The sequence below is a fragment of the Cyanistes caeruleus genome, chromosome 25, assembly GCF_971803275.1.
Source record: "Cyanistes caeruleus chromosome 25, bCyaCae1.hap1.1, whole genome shotgun sequence".
Classification (NCBI taxonomy): Eukaryota; Metazoa; Chordata; class Aves; order Passeriformes; family Paridae; genus Cyanistes; species Cyanistes caeruleus.
In genome coordinates this window covers 238923-265806 of record NC_141725.1, presented here as the reverse complement: position 1 = coordinate 265806, position 26884 = coordinate 238923, and the positions used below count along the sequence as shown (strand labels likewise).

Below are 26884 nucleotides of genomic sequence, written 5' to 3'. Positions count from 1 at the left end.
CTTCTGCTATCTATGGAGTTTCTCACAAGAAAACTATTTCTTTTATAGCTTTTTATTTCTCTGATGCCAGCTGCCTGGAAATTCTGCCATCGGTTCTCTCCTCTCGTTTCACATCACTCTGAGGTGTGTTATGCGTCAAATGAGTCTAGGGATGTCATTTGTAAGGATGAGTTATTCAAAGGCAAAAGTTCTCTTCATGTGTCTCTGTGAGCTTCTCTGGAAACAGAAGTGTTCTCTTTGCCTCTTAAAGGCTGCAAATCTTCAACTCTTACTTCTCCCCCTCTGTTCCAGCATCTCACAATACCACAACCACTTCACCATTTGCTCACAATCCTCACTTTGAAACACTCCATTCTTCCCAATATACTCTGTCATGAATTAATGGAGTTTTTTTCAGAGCTCTACTGTCCATCTCCATAGCTTTAACAGAAAAATATTTCAGCTTCGAAAGCATCTCTTTATTCTTTTCCCATCTAAAACTTAACTCTTTTCTTCACTGTCTTTTATGGATTTATTGTATCTTCTTCAGGTTGATTATCCCTCTCTTTCTCTCTCTTCCCCTGTCTCTGGGAAAAAGAAGTAATCTGTAAGTCTCATCATGATAGTAAAAGAGTTAAAGTCTTGCAAAAGCTGCAGATATTTATGGTGTCATGTTTCAGTTCAGGAGCAGAAACTGCAAACTAAATCTGGCAAGCTGGCTGCGTTTCTCCACTCTCCCTGGTGGCTTTGTTTGGTCTGGGGTGTAGGAGAAGAGAGGGACAGAGCCTTGTTACCTCGTCAGAAGCCGGAAACCAAAGAAAACAAGAGAGACCTGGCCTTACATCTTAAGGTGGTGTTCACAAGTTGATCTTACGTCTCAATACTTAAAACCACCATCTGCTCTCAGAAATGACTAATGACTGGTCAGGAGAAAAAACTCCCATCAGGCTCCAGCAGCTTCTACTTCCTTAGCTCCCAAAACTATCTTAAAGTCACCCTATGACACATGTCTTTTCATGGACATTTCTCATGACCAGTGCGGTTTATAAGGTGTTACCCTGACTATCCAATCCCTAGTCGTGGTCAGAAATCTATAAATTCAGAGAAAAGAAATAAAGTTTGCTCTCTTCCTTTCACCACACCAGGAGCTGAATCTGTGTCACTCAATTCGTGGCCATCAGCAACAGGGTACAGTCATTATTTGAATATTTTGAACAACATTGATTAGTTAGATAAGGCATGAGAATAAAGGCATGAGGGAAAACTAGACATGTTATTCTACATAGCATTAAAAACCTAACTTTTTCTAACAGGGTACTCTAAAAACTCTTCTAGCCATCCATTATTCATTATAGATTCTCATTTTTATACTGTTACATTGGCTGTTTTCTAGATGTTTCTAGTTATATCTAAAATTGCATCTTTATTATAAGCAATTAGATTTGAAAAATCTGTGCAGACCCTCCTTCTGTTAATAAAAAGTTTAGTGCTAACTGATATTGGTATACTGCAGTTTTGGTTTAGCTTTGCTGCTTATCTATTAATTCTATGGCTCTGGCTGTTTTATTAGTTGTCATTTTTACAACTGCTTAGAGATTTATGATGAAAGTTCACATACAAATTTCGGTCCGATCACTTCAACTCACATTTTATGCCGAGGTACATGGATTATATGTGTGTATGATCTGTTCAGGAGGCCACCCCTCATTACCCGACTTTTGATATCTTCCAATACCTCTGATTGAATTCCTTTGTGTATTCTAAAGATACTGTAGACCAGCATTTCCAAATAATTTCTGTCTTAGTTTAGTGAAAAGAAAAATCCTTGATTGTAATTCTTTTCCATAGGGAAAGAAGTTTTTGATAAGCTTTTTCTTCCCATACAAAGAATATTTGCAGCCCTCTCTTCTACACTTGGTTCGGCAACTTTCTGGCCTCCACAGGGCGTTCCTGTGCATCTCAGAGCCTAAGAGAAAGATCAAGAGCTCCCGAAGAGAGCAGTAGCACCAACAGGTAGCAGCACAAAGAAGCCTCTTGCAGTTACCTTTTCCGAGCTCCGGAGACACGGCTTCTGCCTTTCTTGCTCTTAATGCAAGCAGAAAGCTTTTGCACTGCGTCTGGCGAGGAGAATGTGTGACAGGACAGCACATGTTCGTGCAGCTTACCCCTGCCACTGACGCAAGCACGAATTTGCAGCACACTATCAACCCATGGTGTGACAGGATTCTGTGCTGCGCATTTGCAATGCTGGGCATTTCTCTGCATCTGGGAGTAAAAGGGAAAGCACAATTATTGTCGCAGAGAGCAGCAACAGCAGTAGGGAGCAGCAGAAGGAAGTCGTGGCCGTACTTCTTCCACACGACAACTAGCAACTAATCAGCAAGGGTTCGAGTGGCAGCTACGTTCCTCTTGCAGTCTGAAAGTTTCCCGCACCATACGCCTGTTAAACACCTTCCTTATTCGCCTGCTTGCAGAGTTCGCTACTTCCACCGCCCGCGCGCTGACCGGCACTCTCCCTCAGACACACATGGTACTTTGGCCAGTTGCCAAATGCTCCGGAAAGCAGCTTCTGCCGAAGGATGCTCGCCTCTTGCGGTTACCTTCTGCGAACTGTGGAGTCGCGGCTTCTGCCTTTCTTGCTCTTAATGCAAGCGGAAAGCTTTTGCACTGCGTCTGGCGAGGAGAACGTGTGACAGGACAGCACATGTTTGTGCAGCTTACCCCTGCCACTTACACAAGCAAGGATTTGCAGCACCCAATTCAACCTATGGTGTGACAGGATTCTGTGCTGCGCAGGGCATTTCTCTGCATCTGGGAATAAAAGGGAAAGCGCAATTGCTGTCACAGAGAGCAGCAACAGCAGTAGGGGACAGCAGAAAGATGTCGTGGTCGTACTTCTTCCAATAGACAACAAGAGACTAATCAGCAAGCGTGCGAGCACCAGCTACGTTCCACTTGCAGTCTGAAAGTTTCGCGGGACAGATGCATGCTAAACACCTTATTCGCTTGCCCGAAGCGCTCGCGCTTTCGACCGCCCGCACCATGACCGGCACTCTCCCTTAGACACATATGGTGCTTTAGCGGGTTGCCAAAATCTCCGGAAAGCAGCTTCTGCCGAAGGATGCTCGCCTCTTGCGGTTACCTTCTCCGAACTGCGGAGCCGCGGCTTCTACCTTTCTTGCTCAAAATGAAAGCAGAAAGCTTTTGCACTGAGTTTGGCGAGGAGAACGTGTGACAGGAGAGCACATGTTTGTGCAGCTTACCCCTGCCACTGACACAAGCACGGATTTGCAGCACCCTATGCCACCCACGGTGTGACAGGTTTCTGTGCTGCGCGGGGCATTTCTCTGCATCTAGGAGTAAAAGGGAAAGCGCAATTGTTGTCGCAGAGAGCAGCAACAGCAGTAGGGAGCAACAGAAGGAAGTCGTGTTCGTACTTCTTCCACACGACAACTAGCGACTAATCAGCAAGCCTGCGAGTGGCAGCTACGTTCCACTTGCAGTCTGATTGTTTCGTGCACCAGATGCCTGTTAAACACTTTCCTTATTCGCTTGCCCGCAGCGCTCGCGCTTTCCACCACCCGCTCGCTGACCGGCACCCTCCCACAGACACACTTGGTTCAATTGCTGGTTGTCAAAAGCTCAGGAAAGCAGCTTCTGCCGAGGGATGTTCGCCTCCTCCGGTTACCTTCTCCGAACTGCGGAGTCGTGGCTTCTGCCTTTCTTGCTCTTAATGCAAGCGGAAAGCTTTTGCAGTGCGTGTGGCGAGGAGAACGTGTGATAGGACAGCACATGTTTGTGCAGCTTACCCCTGCCCCTGACGCAAGCACGGATTTGCAGCACCCTATGCCACCCATAATGTGAGAAGTTTCTGTGCTGTGAGGGGCAATTCTCTTCATCTAGGAGTAAAAGGGAAAGTGCAATTGTTGTCGCAGAGAGCAGCAACAGCAGTAGGGAGCAGCAGGAAGATGTCATGGTCGAACTTCTTCCACACGACAACTAGCAACTACTCAGCAAGGGTTCGAGTGGCAGTTACGTTCCTCTTCCAGTCTGAAAGTTTCCACGAACATATGCCTGTTAATCACCTTCCTTATTCGCCTGCTTGCAGAGTTCGCTCTTTCCACCGCCCGAGTCCAGAGCGGCACTCTCCCTCAGACACATATGGTGCTTTAGCCGGTTGCCAATATCTCCGGAAAGCAGCTTCTGCCGAAGGAGGCTCGCCTCTTGCGGTTACTTTCTCCGAACTGCGGAGCAGCGGCTTCTGCCTTTCTTGCTCTTAATGCAAGCGGAAAGCTTTTGCACTGCGTCTAGAGAAGAGAACGTGTGACAAGACAGCACATGTTTGCGCAGCGTATCCCTGCCACAGACACAAGCACGGATTTGCAGCACCCTATTCCACCCACGGTGTGACAGGTTTCTGTGCTGCGCAGGGCATTTCTCTGCATCTGGAAGTCCAAGGGAAAGCGCAATTGTTGTCGCAGAGAGCAGCAACAGCAGTAGGGAGCAGCAGGAAGATGTCATGGTCGTACTTCTTCCACACGACAACTAGAGACTAATCAGCAAGCATGCGAGTGGCAGCTACGTTCCACTTCCAGTCTGATTGTTTCGTGCACCAGATGCCTGTTAAACACCTTCCTTATTCGCCTGCTTGCAGAGTTCGCTACTTCCACCGCCCGCCTGCTGACCAGCACTCTCCTTCAGACACATATGGTGCTTTTGCCGTTTGCCAAGATCTCCGGAAAGCAGCTTCTGCCGAAGGAGGCTCGCCTCTTCCGGTTACCTTCTGCGAACTGCGGAGTCGTGGCTTCTACCTTTCTTGCTCTAAATGGAAGCAGAAAGCTTTTGCACTGCGTCTGGCGAGGAGAACGTGTGACAGGACAGCACATGTTTGTGCAGCTTACCCCTGCCACTGACACAAGCACGGATTTGCAGCACCCTATTCCACCCACGGTGTGACAGGTTTCTGTGCTGCGCGGGGCATTTCTCTGCATCTAGGAGTAAAAGGGAAAGCGCAATTGTTGACGCAGAGAGCAGCAACAGCAGTAGGGAGCAGCAGAAGGAAGTCGTGTTCGTACTTCTTCCACACGACAACTAGCGACTAATTAGCAAGCCTGCAAGTGGCAGCTAAGTTCCACTTGCAGTCTGATTGTTTCGTGCACCAGATGCCTGTTAAACACTTTCCTTATTCGCTTGCCCGCAGCGCTCGCGCTTTCCACCACCCGCTCGCTGACCGGCACCCTCCCACAGACACACTTGGCTCAATTGCCGGTTGTCAAAAGCTCGGGAAAGCAGCTTCTGCCGAGGGATGTTCGCCTCTTACGGTTACCTTCTCCGAACTGCGGAGTCGCGGCTTCTGCCTTTCTTGCTCTTAATGCGAGCGGAAAGCTTTTGCACTGCGTCTGGCGAGGAGAACGTGTGACAGGACAGCACATGTTTGCGCAGCTTACCCCTGCCACTTACCCAATCATGGATTTGCAGCACCCTATTCCACCCATGGTGTGAGATGTTTCTGTGCTGCGAGGGGCAATTCTCTTCATCTAGGAGTAAAAGGGAAAGCGCAGTTGTTGTCGCAAAGAGCAGCAACAGCAGTAGGGAGCAGCAGGAAGATGTCATGGTCGAACTTCTTCCCAAAGACAACTAGCAACTAATCAGCAAGGGTTCGAGTGGTAGCTGCGTTCCTCTTGCAGTCTGATTGTTTCGTGCACCAGATGCCTGTTAAACACCTTCCTTATTCGCCTGCTTGCAGAGTTCGCTCTTTCCACCGCCCGAGTCCAGAGCGGCACTCTCCTTCAGACACATATGGTGCTTTTGCCGGTTGCCAAGATCTTCAGAAAGCAGCTTCTGCCGAAGGAGGCTCGCCTCTTGCGGTTACTTTCTCCGAAATGCGGAGTCGCGGCTTCTGCCTTTCTTCTCTTAATGCAAGCAGAAAGCTTTTGCACTGGGTCTGGCGAGGAGAACGTATGACAAGACAGCACATGTTTGCGCAGCGTATCCCTGCCACAGACACAAGCACGGATTTGCAGCACCCTCTTCCACCCACGGTGTGACAGGTTTCTGTGCTGCGCAGGGCATTTCTCTGCATCTGGAAGTCCAAGGGAAAGCGCAATTGTTGTCGCAGAGAGCAGCAACAGCAGTAGGGAGCAGCAGGAAGATGTCATGGTCGTACTTCTTCCACACGACAACTAGAGACTAATCAGCAAGCATGCGAGTGGCAGCTACGTTCCTCTTGCAGTCTAAAAGTTTCGCGTGCCAGATGGCTGTTAAACACTTTCCTTATTCGCTTGCCTGCAGCGCTCGCGCTTTCCACCACCCGCTCGCTGACGGGCACCCTCCCACATCCACACTTGGTTCAATTGCCGGTTGCCGAAAGCTCGGGAAAGCAATTTCTGCCGAGAGATGTTCGCCTCCTCCGGTTACCTTCTCCGAACTGCGGAGTCGCGGCTTCTGCCTTTCTTGCTCTAAATGCAAGCGGAAAGCTTTTGCACTGCGTCCGGCGAGGAGACCGTGTGACAGGACCACATATGTTTGTGCAGCTTGTCCCTGCCACTGACGCAAGCACGGATTTGCAACACGGTATGCCACCCACGGTGTGACAGCTTTCTCTGCAGCGAGGGGCATTTCTCAGCATCTGGGAGTAAAAGGGAAAGCTCAACTGTTGTCGCAGAGAGCAGCAGCAGCAGTAGGGAGGAGCAGAAGGAAGTCGTGGTTTTTCTTCTTACACAGGACAACTAGCGATTAATCAGCAAGCGTGCGAGTTGGAGTTACAATACACTTACACTCTGAAAGTTTCGCGCGCCAGACGCCTGTTAAACACCTTCCTTATTCGCCTGCCCGCAGCGCTCACGCTTTCCCCCGCCCGAAACATGACCAACACTCTCCCTCAGACACACATGGTATTTTGGCCGGTAGCCAAGAGTTCCGGAGAGCAGTCTCTGCCGAAGGAGGCTCCCCACTTGCGGTTAGATTCTCCGAATTCTGGAATCTCAGCTTTTGACCTTCTTGCTCTTAATGCTAGAGGGAAGTTTGTACTGCGTCTGGCGAGGAGAATGTGTGACAGGACAGCACATGTTTGTGCAGCTTACCCACAGGCCAGCTGAACCTGGCATCTCTGAATGGGTCTTTACATTTTTCCCAGGAAGATGAATGGCAATCACTATTTTGGCAGGGAGGAAAGTGCATCAGCTAGCAATTTGTTGTAGAAAATGTGCTTTCTGCTCCTCTCACAGCCAAAACTCCTACCCATTTCTTGGAAGTCCTTCTTAGATAAGGACCGTGTTCAACTGAGTGACAGTAAAGCCAAATGGCAATGCCGCAATCAATTGTCCTGTACACAATCTCCTTCATCCACGTGGAAGGTTACTCACGGGCACACAAGAGGACGGAAGAAACCCAAATGCATCGTTGGACATAATAAAGTCAGACGTGTTGAGGGATGAAGAAATCTTGCAGAGATATAGAAAGCTGCCCTGAAAACCCAGTTCGGGGAGAGCCTGAGCTCTTTTGTGCTTCTAGGCCTGAAGATGCTCAGCACCTTTCCCAGATACTCAGCAGGCAGTAGGATTGTGCCTGAATCTGGCTCTGGAAATGCCAGTGCCTCAACTGAGAGCTGTGGCAATGATTTCCATTGCATGGAGAGGGGCCACAGTCCTGCAAGAGTCTTTCAGCAGAGCAAACAGCAGCCTGGAGGGTGGGCAATGCTGCATCTGGACCACTGCATGCTCATCATTCACCACAATGCAGAGCTGCCATGGATCACTTTTTCCATTTCTGCTGTTAGATATGTTTTGGAGAAGTTGTTCTAGGTGGCTTTGTATGGTGATCCAAGTAGGAAGCAGCCATTCGCCTGCTGTGATATCCTTACAACTAGTCCTAACTTCTCATTGCCTTTGGTTTGATTGGGGGTGTTTTATCTGTTTGTTTGATTGGTTTCTTTGGGTTGGTTTCTTTGTGTTTTTCTCTGTTTTGCTTGGAGTTTCTTTTCCTTTTTTAGAAATGACTGGTGAAGTTGGCACAAGCAAACTCCAGAAAACGTAAAGCAGGCTTGACTTTCCAGAAATTGCTTTTGGCTGGCTTTAGCTGCATTCCCCAGGATCACGATCAGCAGTAGATATTTGCAGGTTTTGCTCTGCATCCTCAGCCTGCCCAGATGTTGTTCAGTGTTTCAGCAGTGGAGAAGACGATGGATATTTTGCTAAACCTCCTTTCAAACAAGAAAACTTGGGTTAGCACGACAGAAAAGAAGAGAAGAAAATCTTCGCCAGTTAGAACAGAGCCAGAGTCCCACCATTTCCCCCTCCACTTTGCTTTCTTTTCTACATTTAGAGGTAAAGCTTCCATCTGCAAAAGCTTCCATCTCTCACTTCCTGATGTAGCCATTTGCTACCCTTTAGCCTTGACTGCCACGCATCGGACTGCTGTCCGTGTGGGGCTGGGGATGCTCAGCCTGGAAAGAGAAGGGGGCTGGCGAGGCCTCCCTGCAGCTCTAGGAAAGATGGGCACAGAGAGGAGAAGCCTTTCAACTGCAGGAGTGAGCTTGAAGTTGGATCTAATGAAGCTGCTCTTTTCCACTCCGGCTGCTGGGGCACTGGCCCAGGCTGTGCACAGAGGCTGGGGATGCTCCATCCTTGGCAACATCCAAGGCCAGCTGGGAGCGGGGCTCTGAGCAACCTATTCTGGGCGAAGATTGCTCCGCTTGGAACAAGATGGTCTTTAGGGTCCCTTCCAAGCCCAAGCACCCAGGGATTCCGTCATTCATTCTACGGTCTCCGTTGTCCTCTTCAGCCTGGGCCTGAACTCCTGGCGGTGATGTCACAGTGCACGCTCCAGCTAGAACTTCCAGCATCCAGCAACGGCCACAACACAACCCTTGGCTCTTTGTGCCAGCACGCTCTTCATTCACCCTGCTCCAAGCCTACCCCTGTCACCTTGTTGCCACCTGCTCCCTGATTCCCCCAGCAGTCCCCAAAGCTCCCCATCGCTTGGATTTTGCTCTCCATCCCTGCAGGATGTCTGCATTTGTTCCAAAAGAGGTATGGTACTATTCCATGGAGGTGGACACCCTGCAGCTGCCTGGCTGGGCTGGAGCTCTGTGGGACAGGGTGGGAAAGGGACCCCACGCTGAAATTTTGCTACCTCTGCAGGCTGGCACAGACGGAGAGGAGGAGACGGATGTCGATACACAGACTGATAGAGAAGAAGCCATGGAAGTGGACGGAGAGGATACTGGAGAGGAAGAGATGGATGTGGATATGTACGAGACAGAGGAAGAGATGGAGGTGGAAACGTAAGATTATATTGAAGAGATGGATATTGATCTAAAAGACAAGGAGGAAGACATGGTCTTGGGATGAAGACCGATGCCAGCAGCAGAACAGGCAGGTGCTCCCCACAGGCAGAGTGGGTCCCCTGCTGCCAGCCTGGGGCCGGGCTGGGCACTCCCTGCTCAGGGACACGCTAGCCCATGCACTGGATTCTGCTGGCCATCCCTGGCCTGGCCTGGGCTTGCTGTGGGCCACACAAGCCCTGTTCCAGTGCCTGGGCCACAGCCGCCAGCCAGGCTCCCTTCTGGCAGCAGAGTCCCACTGGGCCAGTGTCCCAGCCCGGCAGCACATGGAACACCCTTCCGTGCCTGACTGCACTGACCGTGCTACTTGTTTTTCCTTCCAGGACTTAGGGACATCACAGACACAGATGCCACCCTGCTGTACATACGTTTTACAGTTGTTGTGTTCAGGATAGAGGTTTTAGAGTTTGTGTAAGTTGTCTGTAAATACGTTTCATAGAGTTTTGTTAGATCTGTTCTCAGGTAAATAGGTTCTATAGTTTGTTGTAGTTGTTACCAATATTCTTACAGTGTAAATATGTGGTGTAGTTCATTCTTGTTCCTTTTCTTCTACAGATAAACAGTCTTTGATTTTCACACCCCAGTTCTCTTTGCATTTTCTTCGGGCACATTTGCAAAGCTGTGGGTTGTTTCGGGAACAATGCTTGCAGGACTCTAAAAAGAGTATCAAAACCGCTCTGCCACACTCTCAGCTGCTGCTGCTGCCCCAAAAAGCGCTGGCTGTCTTTGCTCACACAATCACAGTTGTGGTGGCATTTCTACCACACCACAGGACAGCGATGTTTTCCCTCTTCTCCTGGAAATACCTACAGCACTTGTGGGTAGCAAGGCAAACATGAGCCTCTTTTAGTGGCCCTTGAAACTGGACATGTGAAATGAGGTACACAAAGCCACAGGCCAGCTGAACCTGGCATCTCTGAATGGGTCTTTACATTCTTCCCAGGAAGATGAATGGCAATCACTATTTTGGCAGGGAGGAAAGTGCATCAGCTAGCAATTTGCTGTAGAAAATGTGCTTTCTGCTCCTCTCACAGCCAAAACTCCTAGCCATTTCTTGGAAGTCCTTCTTAGATAAGGACCGTGTTCAACTGAGTGACAGTGAAGCCAAATGGCAGTGCCGCAATCAATTGTCCTGTACACAATCTCCTTCATCCACGTGGAAGGTTACTCACGGGCACACAAGAGGACGGAAGAAACCCAAATGCATCGTTGGACATCATAAAGTCAGACGTGTTGAGGGATGAAGAAATCTTGCAGAGATATGGAAAGCTGCCCTGAAAACCCAGTTCGGGGAGAGCCTGAGCTCTTTTGTGCTTCTAGGCCTGAAGATGCTCAGCACCTTTCCCAGATGCTCAGCAGGCAGTAGGATTGTGCCTGAATCTGGCTCTGGAAATGCCAGTGCCTCAACTGAGAGCTGTGGCAATGATTTCCATTGCATGGAGAGGGGCCACAGTCCTGCAAGAGTCTTTCAGCAGAGCAAACAGCAGCCTGGAGGGTGGGCAATCTGGACCACTGCATGCTCATCCTTCACCACAATGCAGAGCTGCCATGGATCACTTTTTCCATTTCTGCTGTTGGATATGTTTTGGAGAAGTTGTTCTAGGTGGCTTTGGATGGTGATTCAAGTAGGAAGCAGCCATTCGCCTGCTGTGATATCCTTACAACTAGTCCTAACTTCTCATTGCCTTTGGTTTGATTGGGGGTGTTTTATCTGTTTGTTTGATTGGTTTCTTTGGGTTGGTTTCTTTGTGTTTTTCTCTGTTTTGCTTGGAGTTTCTTTTCCTTTTTTAGAAATGACTGGTGAAGTTGGCACAAGCAAACTCCAGAAAACGTAAAGCAGGCTTGACTTTCCAGAAATTGCTTTTGGCTGGCTTTAGCTGCATTCCCCAGGATCACGATCAGCAGTAGATATTTGCAGGTTTTGCTCTGCATCCTCAGCCTGCCCAGATGTTGTTCAGTGTTTCAGCAGTGGAGAAGACGATGGATATTTTGCTAAACCTCCTTTCAAACAAGAAAACTTGGGTTAGCACGACAGAAAAGAAGAGAAGAAAATCTTCGCCAGTTAGAACAGAGCCAGAGTCCCACCATTTCCCCCTCCACTTTGCTTTCTTTTCTACATTTAGAGGTAAAGCTTCCATCTGCAAAAGCTTCCATCTCTCACTTCCTGATGTAGCCATTTGCTACCCTTTAGCCTTGACTGCCACGCATCGGACTGCTGTCCGTGTGGGGCTGGGGATGCTCAGCCTGGAAAGAGAAGGGGGCTGGCGAGGCCTCCCTGCAGCTCTAGGAAAGATGGGCACAGAGAGGAGAAGCCTTTCAACTGCAGGAGTGAGCTTGAAGTTGGATCTAATGAAGCTGCTCTTTTCCACTCCGGCTGCTGGGGCACTGGCCCAGGCTGTGCACAGAGGCTGGGGATGCTCCATCCTTGGCAACATCTAAGGCCAGCTGGGAGCGGGGCTCTGAGCAACCTATTCTGGGCGAAGATTGCTCCGCTTGGAACAAGATGGTCTTTAGGGTCCCTTCCAAGCCCAAGCACCCAGGGATTCCGTCATTCATTCTACGGTCTCCGTTGTCCTCTTCAGCCTGGGCCTGAACTCCTGGCGGTGATGTCACAGTGCACGCTCCAGCTAGAACTTCCAGCATCCAGCAACGGCCACAACACAACCCTTGGCTCTTTGTGCCAGCACGCTCTTCATTCACCCTGCTCCAAGCCTACCCCTGTCACCTTGTTGCCACCTGCTCCCTGATTCCCCCAGCAGTCCCCAAAGCTCCCCATCGCTTGGATTTTGCTCTCCATCCCTGCAGGATGTCTGCATTTGTTCCAAAAGAGGTATGGTACTATTCCATGGAGGCGGACACCCCGCAGCTGCCTGGCTGGGCTGGAGCTCTGTGGGACAGGGTGGGAAAGGGACCCCACGCTGAAATTTTGCTACCTCTGCAGGCTGGCACAGACGGAGAGGAGGAGACGGACGTCGATACACAGACTGATAGAGAAGAAGCCATGGAAGTGGACGGAGAGGATACTGGAGAGGAAGAGATGGATGTGGATATGTACGAGACAGAGGAAGAGATGGAGGTGGAAACGTAAGATTATATTGAAGAGATGGATATTGATCTAAAAGACAAAGGAGGAAGACATGGTCTTGGGATGAAGACCGATGCCAGCAGCAGAACAGGCAGGTGCTCCCCACAGGCAGAGTGGGTCCCCTGCTGCCAGCCTGGGGCCGGGCTGGGCACTCCCTGCTCAGGGACACGCTAGCCCATGCACTGGATTCTGCTGGACATCCCTGGCCTGGCCTGGGCTTGCTGTGGGCCACACAAGCCCTGTTCCAGTGCCTGGGCCACAGCCCCCAGCCAGGCTCCCTTCTGGCAGCAGAGTCCCACTGGGCCAGTGTCCCAGCCCGGCAGCACATGGAACACCCTTCCGTGCCTGACTGCACTGACCGTGCTACTTGTTTTTCCTTCCAGGACTTAGGGACATCACAGACACAGATGCCACCCTGCTGTACATACGTTTTACAGTTGTTGTGTTCAGGATAGAGGTTTTAGAGTTTGTGTAAGTTGTCTGTAAATACGTTTCATAGAGTTTTGTTAGATCTGTTCTCAGGTAAATAGGTTCTATAGTTTGTTGTAGTTGTTACCAATATTCTTACAGTGTAAATATGTGGTGTAGTTCATTCTTGTTCCTTTTCTTCTACAGATAAACAGTCTTTGATTTTCACACCCCAGTTCTCTTTGCATTTTCTTCGGGCACATTTGCAAAGCTGTGGGTTGTTTCGGGAACAATGCTTGCAGGACTCTAAAAAGAGTATCAAAACCGCTCTGCCACACTCTCAGCTGCTGCTGCTGCCCCAAAAAGCGCTGGCTGTCTTTGCTCACAGAATCACAGTTGTGGTGGCATTTCTACCACACCACAGGACAGCGATGTTTTCCCTCTTCTCCTGGAAATACCTACAGCACTTGTGGGTAGCAAGGCAAACATGAGCCTCTTTTAGTGGCCCTTGAAACTGGACATGTGAAATGAGGTACACAAAGCCACAGGCCAGCTGAACCTGGCATCTCTGAATGGGTCTTTACATTCTTCCCAGGAAGATGAATGGCAATCACTATTTTGGCAGGGAGGAAAGTGCATCAGCTAGCAATTTGCTGTAGAAAATGTGCTTTCTGCTCCTCTCACAGCCAAAACTCCTAGCCATTTCTTGGAAGTCCTTCTTAGATAAGGACCGTGTTCAACTGAGTGACAGTGAAGCCAAATGGCAATGCCGCAATCAATTGTCCTGTACACAATCTCCTTCATCCACGTGGAAGGTTACTCACGGGCACACAAGAGGACGGAAGAAACCCAAATGCATCGTTGGACATAATAAAGTCAGACGTGTTGAGGGATGAAGAAATCTTGCAGAGATATGGAAAGCTGCCCTGAAAACCCAGTTCGGGGAGAGCCTGAGCTCTTTTGTGCTTCTAGGCCTGAAGATGCTCAGCAGCTTTCCCAGATGCTCAGCAGGCAGTAGGATTGTGCCTGAATCTGGCTCTGGAAATGCCAGTGCCTCAAGTGAGAGCTGTGGCAATGATTTCCATTGCATGGAGAGGGGCCACAGTCCTGCAAGAGTCTTTCAGCAGAGCAAAGAGCCGCCTGGAGGGTGGGCAATCTGGACCACTGCATGCTCATCCTTCACCACAATGCAGAGCTGCCATGGATCACTTTTTCCATTTCTGCTGTTGGATATGTTTTGGAGAAGTTGTTCTAGGTGGCTTTGGATGGTGATCCAAGTAGGAAGCAGCCATTCGCCTGCTGTGATATCCTTACAACTAGTCCTAACTTCTCATTGCCTTTGGTTTGATTGGGGGTGTTTTATCTGTTTGTTTGATTGGTTTCTTTGGGTTGGTTTCTTTGTGTTTTTCTCTGTTTTGCTTGGAGTTTCTTTTCCTTTTTTAGAAATGACTGGTGAAGTTGGCACAAGCAAACTCCAGAAAACGTAAAGCAGGCTTGACTTTCCAGAAATTGCTTTTGGCTGGCTTTAGCTGCATTCCCCAGGATCACGATCAGCAGTAGATATTTGCAGGTTTTGCTCTGCATCCTCAGCCTGCCCAGATGTTGTTCAGTGTTTCAGCAGTGGAGAAGACGATGGATATTTTGCTAAACCTCCTTTCAAACAAGAAAACTTGGGTTAGCACGACAGAAAAGAAGAGAAGAAAATCTTCGCCAGTTAGAACAGAGCCAGAGTCCCACCATTTCCCCCTCCACTTTGCTTTCTTTTCTACATTTAGAGGTAAAGCTTCCATCTGCAAAAGCTTCCATCTCTCACTTCCTGATGTAGCCATTTGCTACCCTTTAGCCTTGACTGCCACGCATCGGACTGCTGTCCGTGTGGGGCTGGGGATGCTCAGCCTGGAAAGAGAAGGGGGCTGGCGAGGCCTCCCTGCAGCTCTAGGAAAGATGGGCACAGAGAGGAGAAGCCTTTCAACTGCAGGAGTGAGCTTGAAGTTGGATCTAATGAAGCTGCTCTTTTCCACTCCGGCTGCTGGGGCACTGGCCCAGGCTGTGCACAGAGGCTGGGGATGCTCCATCCTTGGCAACATCCAAGGCCAGCTGGGAGCGGGGCTCTGAGCAACCTATTCTGGGCGAAGATTGCTCCGCTTGGAACAAGATGGTCTTTAGGGTCCCTTCCAAGCCCAAGCACCCAGGGATTCCGTCATTCATTCTACGGTCTCCGTTGTCCTCTTCAGCCTGGGCCTGAACTCCTGGCGGTGATGTCACAGTGCACGCTCCAGCTAGAACTTCCAGCATCCAGCAACGGCCACAACACAACCCTTGGCTCTTTGTGCCAGCACGCTCTTCATTCACCCTGCTCCAAGCCTACCCCTGTCACCTTGTTGCCACCTGCTCCCTGATTCCCCCAGCAGTCCCCAAAGCTCCCCATCGCTTGGATTTTGCTCTCCATCCCTGCAGGATGTGTGCATTTGTTCCAAAAGAGGTATGGTACTATTCCATGGAGGCGGACACCCCGCAGCTGCCTGGCTGGGCTGGAGCTCTGTGGGACAGGGTGGGAAAGGGACCCCACGCTGAAATTTTGCTACCTCTGCAGGCTGGCACAGACGGAGAGGAGGAGACGGACGTCGATACACAGACTGATAGAGAAGAAGCCATGGAAGTGGACGGAGAGGATACTGGAGAGGAAGAGATGGATGTGGATATGTACGAGACAGAGGAAGAGATGGAGGTGGAAACGTAAGATTATATTGAAGAGATGGATATTGATCTAAAAGACAAGGAGGAAGACATGGTCTTGGGATGAAGACCGATGCCAGCAGCAGAACAGGCAGGTGCTCCCCACAGGCAGAGTGGGTCCCCTGCTGCCAGCCTGGGGCCGGGCTGGGCACTCCCTGCTCAGGGACACGCTAGCCCATGCACTGCATTCTGCTGGACATCCCTGGCCTGGCCTGGGCTTGCTGTGGGCCTCACAAGCCCTGTTCCAGTGCCTGGGCCACAGCCCCCAGCCAGGCTCCCTTCTGGCAGCAGAGTCCCACTGGGCCAGTGTCCCAGCCCGGCAGCACATGGAACACCCTTCCGTGCCTGACTGCACTGACCGTGCTACTTGTTTTTCCTTCCAGGACTTAGGGACATCACAGACACAGATGCCACCCTGCTGTACATACGTTTTACAGTTGTTGTGTTCAGGATAGAGGTTTTAGAGTTTGTTTAAGTTGTCTGTAAATACGTTTCATAGAGTTTTGTTAGATCTGTTCTCAGGTAAATAGGTTCTATAGTTTGTTGTTGTTGTTACCAATATTCTTACAGTGTAAATATGTGGTGTAGTTCATTCTTGTTCCTTTTCTTCTACAGATAAACAGTCTTTGATTTTCACACCCCAGTTCTCTTTGCATTTTCTTCGGGCACATTTGCAAAGCTGTGGGTTGTTTCGGGAACAATGCTTGCAGGACTCTAAAAAGAGTATCAAAACCGCTCTGCCACACTCTCAGCTGCTGCTGCTGCCCCAAAAAGCGCTGGCTGTCTTTGCTCACACAATCACAGTTGTGGTGGCATTTCTACCACACCACAGGACAGCGATGTTTTCCCTCTTCTCCTGGAAATACCTACAGCACTTGTGGGTAGCAAGGCAAACATGAGCCTCTTTTAGTGGCCCTTGAAACTGGACATGTGAAATGAGGTACACAAAGCCACAGGCCAGCTGAACCTGGCATCTCTGAATGGGTCTTTACATTCTTCCCAGGAAGATGAATGGCAATCACTATTTTGGCAGGGAGGAAAGTGCATCAGCTAGCAATTTGCTGTAGAAAATGTGCTTTCTGCTCCTCTCACAGCCAAAACTCCTAGCCATTTCTTGGAAGTCCTTCTTAGATAAGGACCGTGTTCAACTGAGTGACAGTGAAGCCAAATGGCAATGCCGCAATCAATTGTCCTGTACACAATCTCCTTCATCCACGTGGAAGGTTACTCACGGGCACACAAGAGGACGGAAGAAACCCAAATGCATCGTTGGACATCATAAAGTCAGACGTGTTGAGGGATGAAGAAATCTTGCAGAGATATGGAAAGCTGCCCTGAAAACCCAGTTCGGGGAGAGCCTGAGCTCTTTTGTGCTTCTAGGCCTGAAGATGCTCAGCAGCTTTCCCAGATGCTCAGCAGGCAGTAGGATTGTGCCTGAATCTGGCTCTGGAAATGCCAGTGCCTCAAGTGAGAGCTGTGGCAATGATTTCCATTGCATGGAGAGGGGCCACAGTCCTGCAAGAGTCTTTCAGCAGAGCAAACAGCAGCCTGGAGGGTGGGCAATGCTGCATCTGGACCACTGCATGCTCATCCTTCACCACAATGCAGAGCTGCCATGGATCACTTTTTCCATTTCTGCTGTTGGATATGTTTTGGAGAAGTTGTTCTAGGTGGCTTTGGATGGTGATCCAAGTAGGAAGCAGCCATTCGCCTGCTGTGATATCCTTACAACTAGTCCTAACTTCTCATTGCCTTTGGTTTGATTGGGGGTGTTTTATCTGTTTGTTTGATTGGTTTCTTTGGGTTGGTTTCTTTGTGTTTTTCTCTGTTTTGCTTGGAGTTTCTTTTCCTTTTTTAGAAATGACTGGTGAAGTTGGCACAAGCAAACTCCAGAAAACGTAAAGCAGGCTTGACTTTCCAGAAATTGCTTTTGGCTGGCTTTAGCTGCATTCCCCAGGATCACGATCAGCAGTAGATATTTGCAGGTTTTGCTCTGCATCCTCAGCCTGCCCAGATGTTGTTCAGTGTTTCAGCAGTGGAGAAGACGATGGATATTTTGCTAAACCTCCTTTCAAACAAGAAAACTTGGGTTAGCACGACAGAAAAGAAGAGAAGAAAATCTTCGCCAGTTAGAACAGAGCCAGAGTCCCACCATTTCCCCCTCCACTTTGCTTTCTTTTCTACATTTAGAGGTAAAGCTTCCATCTGCAAAAGCTTCCATCTCTCACTTCCTGATGTAGCCATTTGCTACCCTTTAGCCTTGACTGCCACGCATCGGACTGCTGTCCGTGTGGGGCTGGGGATGCTCAGCCTGGAAAGAGAAGGGGGCTGGCGAGGCCTCCCTGCAGCTCTAGGAAAGATGGGCACAGAGAGGAGAAGCCTTTCAACTGCAGGAGTGAGCTTGAAGTTGGATCTAATGAAGCTGCTCTTTTCCACTCCGGCTGCTGGGGCACTGGCCCAGGCTGTGCACAGAGGCTGGGGATGCTCCATCCTTGGCAACATCCAAGGCCAGCTGGGAGCGGGGCTCTGAGCAACCTATTCTGGGCGAAGATTGCTCCGCTTGGAACAAGATGGTCTTTAGGGTCCCTTCCAAGCCCAAGCACCCAGGGATTCCGTCATTCATTCTACGGTCTCCGTTGTCCTCTTCAGCCTGGGCCTGAACTCCTGGCGGTGATGTCACAGTGCACGCTCCAGCTAGAACTTCCAGCATCCAGCAACGGCCACAACACAACCCTTGGCTCTTTGTGCCAGCACGCTCTTCATTCACCCTGCTCCAAGCCTACCCCTGTCACCTTGTTGCCACCTGCTCCCTGATTCCCCCAGCAGTCCCCAAAGCTCCCCATCGCTTGGATTTTGCTCTCCATCCCTGCAGGATGTGTGCATTTGTTCCAAAAGAGGTATGGTACTATTCCATGGAGGCGGACACCCCGCAGCTGCCTGGCTGGGCTGGAGCTCTGTGGGACAGGGTGGGAAAGGGACCCCACGCTGAAATTTTGCTACCTCTGCAGGCTGGCACAGACGGAGAGGAGGAGACGGACGTCGATACACAGACTGATAGAGAAGAAGCCATGGAAGTGGACGGAGAGGATACTGGAGAGGAAGAGATGGATGTGGATATGTACGAGACAGAGGAAGAGATGGAGGTGGAAACGTAAGATTATATTGAAGAGATGGATATTGATCTAAAAGACAAGGAGGAAGACATGGTCTTGGGATGAAGACCGATGCCAGCAGCAGAACAGGCAGGTGCTCCCCACAGGCAGAGTGGGTCCCCTGCTGCCAGCCTGGGGCCGGGCTGGGCACTCCCTGCTCAGGGACACGCTAGCCCATGCACTGCATTCTGCTGGACATCCCTGGCCTGGCCTGGGCTTGCTGTGGGCCTCACAAGCCCTGTTCCAGTGCCTGGGCCACAGCCCCCAGCCAGGCTCCCTTCTGGCAGCAGAGTCCCACTGGGCCAGTGTCCCAGCCCGGCAGCACATGGAACACCCTTCCGTGCCTGACTGCACTGACCGTGCTACTTGTTTTTCCTTCCAGGACTTAGGGACATCACAGACACAGATGCCACCCTGCTGTACATACGTTTTACAGTTGTTGTGTTCAGGATAGAGGTTTTAGAGTTTGTTTAAGTTGTCTGTAAATACGTTTCATAGAGTTTTGTTAGATCTGTTCTCAGGTAAATAGGTTCTATAGTTTGTTGTTGTTGTTACCAATATTCTTACAGTGTAAATATGTGGTGTAGTTCATTCTTGTTCCTTTTCTTCTACAGATAAACAGTCTTTGATTTTCACACCCCAGTTCTCTTTGCATTTTCTTCGGGCACATTTGCAAAGCTGTGGGTTGTTTCGGGAACAATGCTTGCAGGACTCTAAAAAGAGTATCAAAACCGCTCTGCCACACTCTCAGCTGCTGCTGCTGCCCCAAAAAGCGCTGGCTGTCTTTGCTCACACAATCACAGTTGTGGTGGCATTTCTACCACACCACAGGACAGCGATGTTTTCCCTCTTCTCCTGGAAATACCTACAGCACTTGTGGGTAGCAAGGCAAACATGAGCCTCTTTTAGTGGCCCTTGAAACTGGACATGTGAAATGAGGTACACAAAGCCACAGGCCAGCTGAACCTGGCATCTCTGAATGGGTCTTTACATTCTTCCCAGGAAGATGAATGGCAATCACTATTTTGGCAGGGAGGAAAGTGCATCAGCTAGCAATTTGCTGTAGAAAATGTGCTTTCTGCTCCTCTCACAGCCAAAACTCCTAGCCATTTCTTGGAAGTCCTTCTTAGATAAGGACCGTGTTCAACTGAGTGACAGTGAAGCCAAATGGCAATGCCGCAATCAATTGTCCTGTACACAATCTCCTTCATCCACGTGGAAGGTTACTCACGGGCACACAAGAGGACGGAAGAAACCCAAATGCATCGTTGGACATCATAAAGTCAGACGTGTTGAGGGATGAAGAAATCTTGCAGAGATATGGAAAGCTGCCCTGAAAACCCAGTTCGGGGAGAGCCTGAGCTCTTTTGTGCTTCTAGGCCTGAAGATGCTCAGCAGCTTTCCCAGATGCTCAGCAGGCAGTAGGATTGTGCCTGAATCTGGCTCTGGAAATGCCAGTGCCTCAAGTGAGAGCTGTGGCAATGATTTCCATTGCATGGAGAGGGGCCACAGTCCTGCAAGAGTCTTTCAGCAGAGCAAACAGCAGCCTGGAGGGTGGGCAATGCTGCATCTGGACCACTGCATGCTCATCCTTCACCACAATGCAGAGCTGCCATGGATCACTTTTTCCATTTCTGCTGTTGGATATGTTTTGGAGAAGTTGTTCTAGGTGGCTTTGGATGGTGATCCAAGTAGGAAGCAGCCATTCGCCTGCTGTGATATCCTTACAACTAGTCCTAACTTCTCATTGCCTTTGGTTTGATTGGGGGTGTTTTATCTGTTTGTTTGATTGGTTTCTTTGGGTTGGTTTCTTTGTGTTTTTCTCTGTTTTGCTTGGAGTTTCTTTTCCTTTTTTAGAAATGACTGGTGAAGTTGGCACAAGCAAACTCCAGAAAACGTAAAGCAGGCTTGACTTTCCAGAAATTGCTTTTGGCTGGCTTTAGCTGCATTCCCCAGGATCACGATCAGCAGTAGATATTTGCAGGTTTTGCTCTGCATCCTCAGCCTGCCCAGATGTTGTTCAGTGTTTCAGCAGTGGAGAAGACGATGGATATTTTGCTAAACCTCCTTTCAAACAAGAAAACTTGGGTTAGCACGACAGAAAAGAAGAGAAGAAAATCTTCGCCAGTTAGAACAGAGCCAGAGTCCCACCATTTCCCCCTCCACTTTGCTTTCTTTTCTACATTTAGAGGTAAAGCTTCCATCTGCAAAAGCTTCCATCTCTCACTTCCTGATGTAGCCATTTGCTACCCTTTAGCCTTGAGTGCCACGCATCGGACTGCTGTCCGTGTGGGGCTGGGGATGCTCAGCCTGGAAAGAGAAGGGGGCTGGCGAGGCCTCCCTGCAGCTCTAGGAAAGATGGGCACAGAGAGGAGAAGCCTTTCAACTGCAGGAGTGAGCTTGAAGTTGGATCTAATGAAGCTGCTCTTTTCCACTCCGGCTGCTGGGGCACTGGCCCAGGCTGTGCACAGAGGCTGGGGATGCTCCATCCTTGGCAACATCCAAGGCCAGCTGGGAGCGGGGCTCTGAGCAACCTATTCTGGGCGAAGATTGCTCCGCTTGGAACAAGATGGTCTTTAGGGTCCCTTCCAAGCCCAAGCACCCAGGGATTCCGTCATTCATTCTACGGTCTCCGTTGTCCTCTTCAGCCTGGGCCTGAACTCCTGGCGGTGATGTCACAGTGCACGCTCCAGCTAGAACTTCCAGCATCCAGCAACGGCCACAACACAACCCTTGGCTCTTTGTGCCAGCACGCTCTTCATTCACCCTGCTCCAAGCCTACCCCTGTCACCTTGTTGCCACCTGCTCCCTGATTCCCCCAGCAGTCCCCAAAGCTCCCCATCGCTTGGATTTTGCTCTCCATCCCTGCAGGATGTCTGCATTTGTTCCAAAAGAGGTATGGTACTATTCCATGGAGGCGGACACCCTGCAGCTGCCTGGCTGGGCAGGAGCTCTGTGGGACAGGGTGGGAAAGGGACCCCACGCTGAAATTTTGCTACCTCTGCAGGCTGGCACAGACGGAGAGGAGGAGACGGACGTCGATACACAGACTGATAGAGAAGAAGCCATGGAAGTGGACGGAGAGGATACTGGAGAGGAAGAGATGGATGTGGATATGTACGAGACAGAGGAAGAGATGGAGGTGGAAACGAAAGATTCTATTGAAGAGATGGATATTGATCTAAAAGACAAGGAGGAAGACATGGTCTTGGGATGAAGACCGATGCCAGCAGCAGAACAATCAGGTGCTCCCCACAGGCAGAGTGGGTCCCCTGCTGCCAGCCTGGGGCCGGGCTGGGCACTTCCTGCTCAGGGACACGCTAGCCCATGCACTGGATTCTGCTGGCCATCCCTGGCCTGGCCTGGGCTTGCTGTGGGCCACACAAGCCCTGTTCCAGTGCCTGGGCCACAGCCCCCAGCCAGGCTCCCTTCTGGCAGCAGAGTCCCACTGGGCCAGTGTCCCAGCCCGGCAGCACATGGAACACCCTTCCGTGCCTGACTGCACTGACCGTGCTACTTGTTTTTCTTGCAGGACTTAGGGACATCACAGACACAGATGCCACCCTGCTGTACATACGTTTTACAGTTGTTGTGTTCAGGATAGAGGTTTTAGAGTTTGTTTAAGTTGTCTGTAAATACGTTTCATAGAGTTTTGTTAGAGCTGTTCTCAGGTAAATAGGTTCTATAGTTTGTTGTTGTTGTTGTTGTTGTTGTTGTTGTTGTTGTTACCAATATTCTTACAGTGTAAATATGTGGTGTAGTTCATTCTTGTTCCTTTTCTTCTACAGATAAACAGTCTTTGATTTTCACACCCCAGTTCTCTTTGCATTTTCTTCGGGCACATTTGCAAAGCTGTGGGTTGTTTCGGGAACAATGCTTGCAGGACTCTAAAAAGAGTATCAAAACCGCTCTGCCACACTCTCAGCTGCTGCTGCTGCCCCAAAAAGCGCTGGCTGTCTTTGCTCACAGAATCACAGTTGTGGTGGCATTTCTACCACACCACTGGACAGCGATGTTTTCCCTCTTCTCCTGGAAATACCTACAGCACTTGTGGGTAGCAAGGCAAACATGAGCCTCTTTTAGTGGCCCTTGAAACTGGACATGTGAAATGAGGTACACAAAGCCACAGGCCAGCTGAACCTGGCATCTCTGAATGGGTCTTTACATTCTTCCCAGGAAGATGAATGGCAATCACTATTTTGGCAGGGAGGAAAGTGCATCAGCTAGCAATTTGCTGTAGAAAATGTGCTTTCTGCTCCTCTCACAGCCAAAACTCCTAGCCATTTCTTGGAAGTCCTTCTTAGATAAGGACCGTGTTCAACTGAGTGACAGTGAAGCCAAATGGCAATGCCGCAATCAATTGTCCTGTACACAATCTCCTTCATCCACGTGGAAGGTTACTCACGGGCACACAAGAGGACGGAAGAAACCCAAATGCATCGTTGGACATCATAAAGTCAGACGTGTTGAGGGATGAAGAAATCTTGCAGAGATATGGAAAGCTGCCCTGAAAACCCAGTTCGGGGAGAGCCTGAGCTCTTTTGTGCTTCTAGGCCTGAAGATGCTCAGCACCTTTCCCAGATGCTCAGCAGGCAGTAGGATTGTGCCTGAATCTGGCTCTGGAAATGCCAGTGCCTCAACTGAGAGCTGTGGCAAGGATTTCCATTGCATGGAGAGGGGCCACAAGAGTCCTGCAAGAGTCTTTCAGCAGAGCAAACAGCAGCCTGGAGGGTGGGCAATCTGTACCACTGCATGCTCATCCTTCACCACAATGCAGAGCTGCCATGGATCACTTTTTCCATTTGTCCTGTTGGATATGTTTTGGAGAAGTTGTTCTAGGTGGCTTTGGATGGTGATCCAAGTAGGAAGCAGCCATTCGCCTGCTGTGATATCCTTACAACTAGTCCTAACTTCTCATTGCCTTTGGTTTGATTGGGGGTGTTTTATCTGTTTGTTTGATTGGTTTCTTTGGGTTGGTTTCTTTGTGTTTTTCTCTGTTTTGCTTGGAGTTTCTTTTCCTTTTTTAGAAATGACTGGTGAAGTTGGCACAAGCAAACTCCAGAAAACGTAAAGCAGGCTTGACTTTCCAGAAATTGCTTTTGGCTGGCTTTAGCTGCATTCCCCAGGATCACGATCAGCAGTAGATATTTGCAGGTTTTGCTCTGCATCCTCAGCCTGCCCAGATGTTGTTCAGTGTTTCAGCAGTGGAGAAGACGATGGATATTTTGCTAAACCTCCTTTCAAACAACAAAACTTGGGTTAGCACGACAGAAAAGAAGAGAAGAAAATCTTCGCCAGTTAGAACAGAGCCAGAGTCCCACCATTTCCCCCTCCACTTTGCTTTCTTTTCTACATTTAGAGGTAAAGCTTCCATCTGCAAAAGCTTCCATCTCTCACTTCCTGATGTAGCCATTTGCTACCCTTTAGCCTTGACTGCCACGCATCGGACTGCTGTCCGTGTGGGGCTGGGGATGCTCAGCCTGGAAAGAGAAGGGGGCTGGCGAGGCCTCCCTGCAGCTCTAGGAAAGATGGGCACAGAGAGGAGAAGCCTTTCAACTGCAGGAGTGAGCTTGAAGTTGGATTTAATGAAGCTGCTCTTTTCCACTCCGGCTGCTGGGGCACTGGCCCAGGCTGTGCACAGAGGCTGGGGATGCTCCATCCTTGGCAACATCCAAGGCCAGCTGGGAGCGGGGCTCTGAGCAACCTATTCTGGGCGAAGATTGCTCCGCTTGGAACAAGATGGTCTTTAGGGTCCCTTCCAAGCCCAAGCACCCAGGGATTCCGTCATTCATTCTACGGTCTCCGTTGTCCTCTTCAGCCTGGGCCTGAACTCCTGGCGGTGATGTCACAGTGCACGCTCCAGCTAGAACTTCCAGCATCCAGCAACGGCCACAACACAACCCTTGGCTCTTTGTGCCAGCACGCTCTTCATTCACCCTGCTCCAAGCCTACCCCTGTCACCTTGTTGCCACCTGCTCCCTGATTCCCCCAGCAGTCCCCAAAGCTCCCCATCGCTTGGATTTTGCTCTCCATCCCTGCAGGATGTCTGCATTTGTTCCAAAAGAGGTATGGTACTATTCCATGGAGGCGGACACCCCGCAGCTGCCTGGCTGGGCTGGAGCTCTGTGGGACAGGGTGGGAAAGGGACCCCACGCTGAAATTTTGCTACCTCTGCAGGCTGGCACAGACGGAGAGGAGGAGACGGACGTCGATACACAGACTGATAGAGAAGAAGCCATGGAAGTGGACGGAGAGGATACTGGAGAGGAAGAGATGGATGTGGATATGTACGAGACAGAGGAAGAGATGGAGGTGGAAACGTAAGATTCTATTGAAGAGATGGATATTGATCTAAAAGACAAAGGAGGAAGACATGGTCTTGGGATGAAGACCGATGCCAGCAGCAGAACAGGCAGGTGCTCCCCACAGGCAGAGTGGGTCCCCTGCTGCCAGCCTGGGGCCGGCCTGGGCACTCCCTGCTCAGGGACACGCTAGCCCATGCACTGCATTCTGCTGGCCATCCCTGGCCTGGCCTGGGCTTGCTGTGGGCCACACAAGCCCTGTTCCAGTGCCTGGGCCACAGCCCCCAGCCAGGTTCCCTTCTGGCAGCAGAGTCCCACTGGGCCAGTGTCCCAGCCCGGCAGCACATGGAACACCCTTCCGTGCCTGACTGCACTGACCGTGCTACTTGTTTTTCCTTCCAGGACTTAGGGACATCACAGACACAGATGCCACCCTGCTGTACATACGTTTTACAGTTGTTGTGTTCAGGATAGAGGTTTTAGAGTTTGTGTAAGTTGTCTGTAAATACGTTTCATAGAGTTTTGTTAGATCTGTTCTCAGGTAAATAGGTTCTATAGTTTGTTGTAGTTGTTACCAATATTCTTACAGTGTAAATATGTGGTGTAGTTCATTCTTGTTCCTTTTCTTCTACAGATAAACAGTCTTTGATTTTCACACCCCAGTTCTCTTTGCATTTTCTTCGGGCACATTTGCAAAGCTGTGGGTTGTTTCGGGAACAATGCTTGCAGGACTCTAAAAAGAGTATCAAAACCGCTCTGCCACACTCTCAGCTGCTGCTGCTGCCCCAAAAAGCGCTGGCTGTCTTTGCTCACACAATCACAGTTGTGGTGGCATTTCTACCACACCACAGGACAGCGATGTTTTCCCTCTTCTCCTGGAAATACCTACAGCACTTGTGGGTAGCAAGGCAAACATGAGCCTCTTTTAGTGGCCCTTGAAACTGGACATGTGAAATGAGGTACACAAAGCCACAGGCCAGCTGAACCTGGCATCTCTGAATGGGTCTTTACATTCTTCCCAGGAAGATGAATGGCAATCACTATTTTGGCAGGGAGGAAAGTGCATCAGCTAGCAATTTGCTGTAGAAAATGTGCTTTCTGCTCCTCTCACAGCCAAAACTCCTACCCATTTCTTGGAAGTCCTTCTTAGATAAGGACCGTGTTCAACTGAGTGACAGTGAAGCCAAATGGCAATGCCGCAATCAATTGTCCTGTACACAATCTCCTTCATCCACGTGGAAGGTTACTCACGGGCACACAAGAGGACGGAAGAAACCCAAATGCATCGTTGGACATAATAAAGTCAGACGTGTTGAGGGATGAAGAAATCTTGCAGAGATATGGAAAGCTGCCCTGAAAACCCAGTTCGGGGAGAGCCTGAGCTCTTTTGTGCTTCTAGGCCTGAAGATGCTCAGCACCTTTCCCAGATGCTCAGCAGGCAGTAGGATTGTGCCTGAATCTGGCTCTGGAAATGCCAGTGCCTCAACTGAGAGCTGTGGCAATGATTTCCATTGCATGGAGAGGGGCCACAGTCCTGCAAGAGTCTTTCAGCAGAGCAAACAGCAGCCTGGAGGGTGGGCAATGCTGCATCTGGACCACTGCATGCTCATCCTTCACCACAATGCAGAGCTGCCATGGATCACTTTTTCCATTTCTGCTGTTGGATATGTTTTGGAGAAGTTGTTCTAGGTGGCTTTGGATGGTGATCCAAGTAGGAAGCAGCCATTCGCCTGCTGTGATATCCTTACAACTAGTCCTAACTTCTCATTGCCTTTGGTTTGATTGGGGGTGTTTTATCTGTTCGTTTGATTGGTTTCTTTGGGTTGGTTTCTTTGTGTTTTTCTCTGTTTTGCTTGGAGTTTCTTTTCCTTTTTTAGAA

The 26884-nt window shown here is 49.9% G+C and overlaps 1 long non-coding RNA gene across 1 annotated transcript; it reads left to right on the top strand.

Annotated features, from left to right (window-relative positions):
• Positions 1-13022: 13022 nt before the first annotated feature.
• On the top strand, positions 13023-21599 carry LOC147649305 (uncharacterized). The gene is made up of 5 exons (XR_015279189.1): positions 13023-15297; positions 15409-15642; positions 15935-18448; positions 18560-18793; positions 19086-21599. It is a non-coding gene; the product is annotated as an uncharacterized LOC147649305 (long non-coding RNA).
• Positions 21600-26884: the final 5285 nt, after the last annotated feature.